This window comes from Marmota monax, unplaced genomic scaffold (assembly GCF_021218885.2).
Source record: "Marmota monax isolate L192 unplaced genomic scaffold, Marmota_monax_Labrador192_F-V1.1 WCK01_AAM20220418_F8-fsc00135, whole genome shotgun sequence".
Classification (NCBI taxonomy): domain Eukaryota; kingdom Metazoa; phylum Chordata; class Mammalia; order Rodentia; family Sciuridae; genus Marmota; species Marmota monax.
Genome location: NW_026694339.1, coordinates 7,896 through 14,150, shown reverse-complemented (window position 1 = coordinate 14,150; position 6,255 = coordinate 7,896). Strand labels below are relative to the sequence as shown.

Genomic DNA, 6,255 nt, shown 5'->3' with positions numbered 1-6,255 from the left:
TATCATATTAATTAAATCTGAACAACAACTGCAGATTATCAAAACAATGTTTATAGTACAATGTTGTATCTATCTTTCACCTAGTAGGGCTTGCATTCTATGTAAACACTGTAGTTCAGTTGTGAAGGGTTTTTTTGTTGTTGTTGTTGAACAAATTCTCAATGTTTAATATATTACTTGAGGCAAGCATATTACCCCTTAAAACTTTTTTTTCCAGTACTGGCATTGAACCCAAAAGAGTGTTCCATCACTGAACTACATCTCCAGCTCTTTTTATTTTGATTTTTTATTATTTAGTACTGGTGGTTGAAACCAAGGGCGCTCTGCCATTGACTACATCCCCAGCCTTTTTTTATTTTTTGTTTTGAGACAGGGCCTCACTAAGTTGCTAAGGGTGGCCTTAAACTTGTGATCTGCCTGCCTCAGCCTCCTGAATTGCTAGGATTACAGGCGTGTATCACTGCACTGGGCCCTAGCCCTTTTTATTTAATTTTTGCTTTGTTTTGTTTTTGAGACAGGATCTCACTAAACTGCTGAGTCTGGTCTCAAACTTGCAATCTTCCTGTCTCAGCCTCCTGAGTAGCAGGGATCACAGGTGTGTGCTACCACACCCAAATAAAACTAAATTTATTTCTGTGACCTGAAGATTGTTTACGACATTGACCAATGATGACCAGAGTTTTGCTTTTTCTTTCTGTTCTATATGCATTCTATTTATTTATTTTCTTTACCTTATTGTACTGGCTAGTCCTCCAGTGCAATGTTGAATAAATGGCATGTGAAAGAGACAGAGACAGAGAGATAGAGTTTAAAAATATAAATCTTGGGGTTGGGGCGATAGCTCATTGGTCGAGTGCTTGCCTAGCACATGTGAGGCCCTGGGTTCGATCCTCAGCACCACATACAAATGAATAAATAGAATAAAGGTATTTAACAAAAAATTCCTTCCTTTAAAAAAAATATAAATCTTACCATTTAGTGAATGTTAATGAAGGATATAAGAAAATTATATTATTCTTTTCTTTCAGTTTTTTTTTTAATTTTTAAAAGAAAGTGCTTTAAAGGAAACACAAAAACACAAGCAACAAACAGTCATCCAGTTACAAGCAGCTTAGTTGGACATGTCTTTCCAGGTCCTGTGTGTGCATACACACAGCATCCCATTTTGTGTGACTGAGATTGTACTTGTGTATTGTGCTTTTCCACACATAATGAATATTCACCAGTTCAAAATCCCAAAGCTATATAAATACTTTCGATAACCAAGAATACACTGCACCAACTCAATCTGTTAGAAAAAAAAAATTGTAATCCTGCCTTTCTTGGGAACAAAAATTTCACTGAAAGCTGAAATGGCAACAGGCCTCTAGATAGACATATTGGCAGAGTTACAACTAAAATAATGCATTTTCTTAATGCTCAATTTAAAATGAAACATAAAGCAACAGAGTACACCAAGCAGAATGCTTCTAAGAGGATTCATTATCAGATTTCTACCACTAAAATAATAGCAAGAAAGCAGGTTCCCAGTGAATTAAAGATGCGCACACACCAATGGCTCACATCAGAATAGAAATCCTTAAGCACTTGTTCCCATCTTTCCCTGTGTGCTTCCTTCTGCCCCTCTGTTGCCAGCCTAATGAACAGGTTCTGATACACACTGCCCAGAGATAAAACAATTCCATGTCCAAGATGCATCTTTTCTATAAATTATAACAAAAAGATATTACCGGGGCTGGGGTTGTGGCTCAGCGGTAGAGCGCTCGTCTAACATGTGCAAGACCCTGGTTCGATCCTCAGCACCACATAAAACATAAAATAAAGATTTTTTTTAAAAAAGATATTACTAGCTGGTTAATTCACTAGCTCTACTTTTTATGATACACTGTCACCTCAGGACATCTAGAAAGCTTAGATATTGTAAAATAAAGGACAAACTTTGTGCACAATGAACACAGGTACTTTACCAAAAAGGCACATATAGATCTATGCTTATAATCTAAAATTGTCTTCCAGATATGGAGATACTAGCAAAGAGTGCTTCTTCTCACCCTTCCTCCTCCCTCTTTACCATTCCAGTGACTAAATTCAGGATTACCCCCAGTTCTAAGAGTTTACTAGTTATATTTCCATTACTTGGGTATCAACAACTCTTTTCATTTTTTGCTGGTACTAGGAATTGAATCCAGGGGTACTTTACTACTAAGTATATCCCCAGTCTTTTTTATTTATTTGTTTCTTTACAGATTCATTTTTGTGGTACTGGGGATTAAACTCAGGGGAGCTCTACACCTGAGCTATATCCCCAGTCTTTTCTATTTTTTATTTGGAGATGGTGTCTCTCTAAATTGCTGAGCTAGCCTCCAATTTGTGATTTTCCTGCCTCAGCTTTCTCAGTAGGTGGGAGTACACGTGTGCTCCACAGCCTTGTGCACCTGACAAGGCCTTTGTAACTCCTTACCGACCAGCTGTAAACTGAGGTTCCCATAACTCCCTGTGTTCTAAAAATTCGCTAGAGCTGCTCATAAGACTCAAGGAAACATGTTCACTGGTTTATTATGATGGATATCAGAAAGCACACCAGTAATCCAAGCAACTCAGGAGGCTGAGGAAGGAGGATTGCAAGTTCCAAGTCGACCCTGGCAATTTAGCAAGACCCTGTTTCAAAGTAAAAGATAAAAATGGGCTGGTTTTGTAGTTCAGTGGTTAAGCACCCCTGAGTTCAATTTCCAGTACAGGGGTTGGGGAGGAGGATATTATAAAGTTTGGTGCTGTGGCACATGCTTGTAATCCCAGCTAGGAAGGCTAGGAAGATCACAAGTTCAAAGACAGCCTCAGCAATTTAGAGACCTTGTTTCAAAATGAAAAATAAAAGGGCTGGGATGTAGCTCAGTGGTAGTAAGCATGATTGAGTTCAATCCCCAATACTGGGGGGGTGGGGGTCTGAAAGGGAAAGATATCACAAAGGATGCCCCTGAAGAAATACATAGGGTGAGGTATGGAACAAGAGGTACAGAGCTCCCATGCCACCCCAGGTGAGCCACCCTCCAGGAATCTCCACATGTTTTGCTATCCAGAGTTTCTCAAAACCCTATTCTTTTAGAGCTTTATGTAGGCTGCATTGTGCAGGAGTAACTGATCAGATCATTAGTCATTTGTGATCAATTTAACCTTCAGTCCCCCAGAAGTTGAGGGTGAGGGCAAAAGTTCCATCAGCCTATGTCTTTCCAGTGACCAGCCCTCATCCTGCCACTACCTAAGGGCTGCTAGTCAACAGTCAATTCCATTGCATACAAAGAGATACTTATAACTTTGAAGATCCCAAGGATTTTATTTATTTATTTATTTAGATACCAGGAATTGAACCCAGGGGTGCTTAACCACTGAGCCACATCTCCAGCCCTTTTATTTATTTAGAGACAGCCCCCTAAATTGCTTAAGGCCTGGCTAAATTGCACCATCACGTCTGGCTGAAGATCCAAGGATTTTAAGAGTAGTATGCCAGGAAACTGGCAAAAACTAAGTACATATATTTCACAACATCACAGATACCAAGTAAATGATATGCTTAGTAGGTAGTACACATTAACTGACATTAACATGCATGATAATTAAATCTAGATCTTTCCCCAAAAAAATCATTTATCACCACCATATCTCCTGCTTCAGGATAAAGAGAACAGAGACATAACTAAGGGACAGGACAAGGTAAACCAGCTATGAAGAGGGAAGTTGTGGTTTAGTGCCTCATGCTTTGGCTGCAGCTGAGAGAAGCTAAAGCATGAGCCCAGTGAAGGCCCTGCCACCCTTGGTTTGGGTCTCAGTCCTTTAGCAGCAAACCTTCTGGAAGACACTGGTCTCGAGTTATATTTGAAAATAAGGACAACAGGACTGCCCAAGATAGTAAAATATTTTTTTCTTTTCATGGTGTGTGATATATGTATGTGGGTAAATTTATAAAGGACTGTGTTTCTCTTGTTGGGACACAAATGTTCCCTTCATAGAAAACATTCCTTTGTTCTTCCTAATGTCTCACTTTGAGGAACATTTCCCATGGCTTTGATCAAGCCACTTCCCTGCTTCAAAGGTTCTGATGGCTCCCTATTGTGAAGACATATTCTAAAATGATTAAATGTTTGGATCATGGGCCAAAATATGGGACTATTTGAACATCCATGTAAATAAATGTTCTCATATTTGGAGAACAACTTCAAGTTCAATGATTGACTACAAGAATTTATAGAACTCAGAGATATTGTTATACTCATGGTTACAGCTCATTACAGTGAAAGGAAGCAAATTAAAATCATCAATGAAAAAAGTCACATAATGCCGAGTACAAGAGACCAGGAGCAAGCTTCCGGTTGTCCCTTTCATTGGAGCCATGAAGACATTAATGCTGTGTGACAACACACATGAAGTATTGTCAATCAGGAGTACATGTAAGCCATGGTGTCCAAGGTTTTTATTGGGGGTCATCACACAGTCAAAGCTGAATTGCTCTGGGTCTGACCTTAATTCTCTAGCCCCTCCAGAGGTCAAACTGATATTAGGTGGTTCAAGGTCTCCAGCATAAATCGCTTTGCTAGCATAAACTCTGTTGTGTGGCCCAAAGCCTCAAATAAAGATGTTTCTAATAGGCAGAATATTCCTTTCTTTGCAGTGTGTGGGGTTTGAACAAATGGAACCTGCTCAGTGAATCCTATACTGCACAAATCTATCCGATGAAATAAGAATCCAAAGACAGAGGAATTAGACCAGAAACACTGCAACTTCTAGAAGAAAAGATAGGGTCAACACTCCAACAAATTGGCACAGGCACTGACTTCCTTAATAAGACTTCTGAAGCTCAAGAAATAAAACCAAGAATCAATAAGTGGGAAAGCATCAAATTTAAAAGCTTCTGCAGAAGGCATCATAATACCAAACCTTAAACTATACTACAGATCAATAGTAACAAAAATGGCATGACATTGGTACCAAAATAGACATGTAGACCAAGAGTACAGAATAGAAGACAGAGACAAACCCACATAAACACAGTTATCTCATAGTAAACAAAGGCACCAAAAACATACATTGGAGAAAAGATAGCGTCTTCAACAAATGGTGCTGGTAAAACTAGAAATCCATATGTAGCAAAATGAAATTAAACCGCTATCTCTCACATGCACAAAAATCAACTCAAAGTGCACCAAAGACTTAGGCACTAGAATAGAGACCCTGCACCTAACAGAAGAAAAAGTAGGCCCAAATCTTCATCATGTCAGCTTAGGAACTGACTTTCTTAACAAGACTCCTAAAGCACAAGAAATAATATCAAGAATCAATAAATGGGATGGATTCAAACTAAAGAGTTTCTTCCCAGCAAAGGAAACAATCAAAAACGTGAAGAAAGGGGGCTGGGGATGTGGCATGCGTGCGGCCCGGTTCGATCCTCAGCACCACATACAGACAAAGATGTTGTGTCTGCCAAATACTAAAAAATAGATATTAAAATTCTCTCTCTCTCTCCCTCTTTAAGAAAAAAAAAAAAAACGTGAAGAAAGAGCCTACCAAATGGGAAAAAAATTTTACCACACATACCTCAGATACAGCACTAATCTCCAAGATATATAAAGAACTCAAAAACTTAACACCAAAAAAATACATAACCCAATTAATAAATGAGCTAAGGAACTGAACAGACTCTTCACAGAAAAAGAAATACAATTGATCGATAAACATATGGAAAATGTTCATCATTTCTAGCAATTAAAGAAATGCAAATCAAAACTACTCTAAGGGGCTGGAGTTGTGGCTCACTGGTAGAAAGACCCTGGGTTCGATCCTCAGCACCACATAAAAATAAATAAGTGAAATAAAGGTATTGTGTCCAACTACAACTAAAAAATAAATATTAAAAACTCAAAGATTTCATCTCACTCTAGTCAGATTGGCAATTATCAAGAATACAGGGGCTGGTGAAATAGCTCAGTTGGTAGAGTGTGTGCCTCGCATGCACAAGGCCCTGGGTTCAATCCCCAGCACCACACACACACACACACACACAAAGAAAAAAAAAACATGAATACAAGCAACAATAATTGTTGGCAAGAATGTGGGAGAAAAAGGTACATTCATTCATTCATACATTGCTGGTGGGACTGCAAATTGATGCAACCACTATGGAAAGAAGTATGGAGATTCCTCAGAAAACTTGGAATGAAACCACCATTTGACCCAGTCATTCCACTCCTCTGTTTATACCCCAAA

The 6,255-nt window shown here is 38.8% G+C and overlaps 1 non-coding gene across 1 annotated transcript; it reads left to right on the top strand.

Moving 5' to 3' along the window:
- The first annotated feature begins 5,959 nt into the window (after positions 1 to 5,959).
- Positions 5,960 to 6,036, top strand: Trnaa-cgc (transfer RNA alanine (anticodon CGC)). The gene has a single exon. It is a non-coding gene; the product is annotated as a tRNA-Ala (tRNA).
- Positions 6,037 to 6,255: the final 219 nt, after the last annotated feature.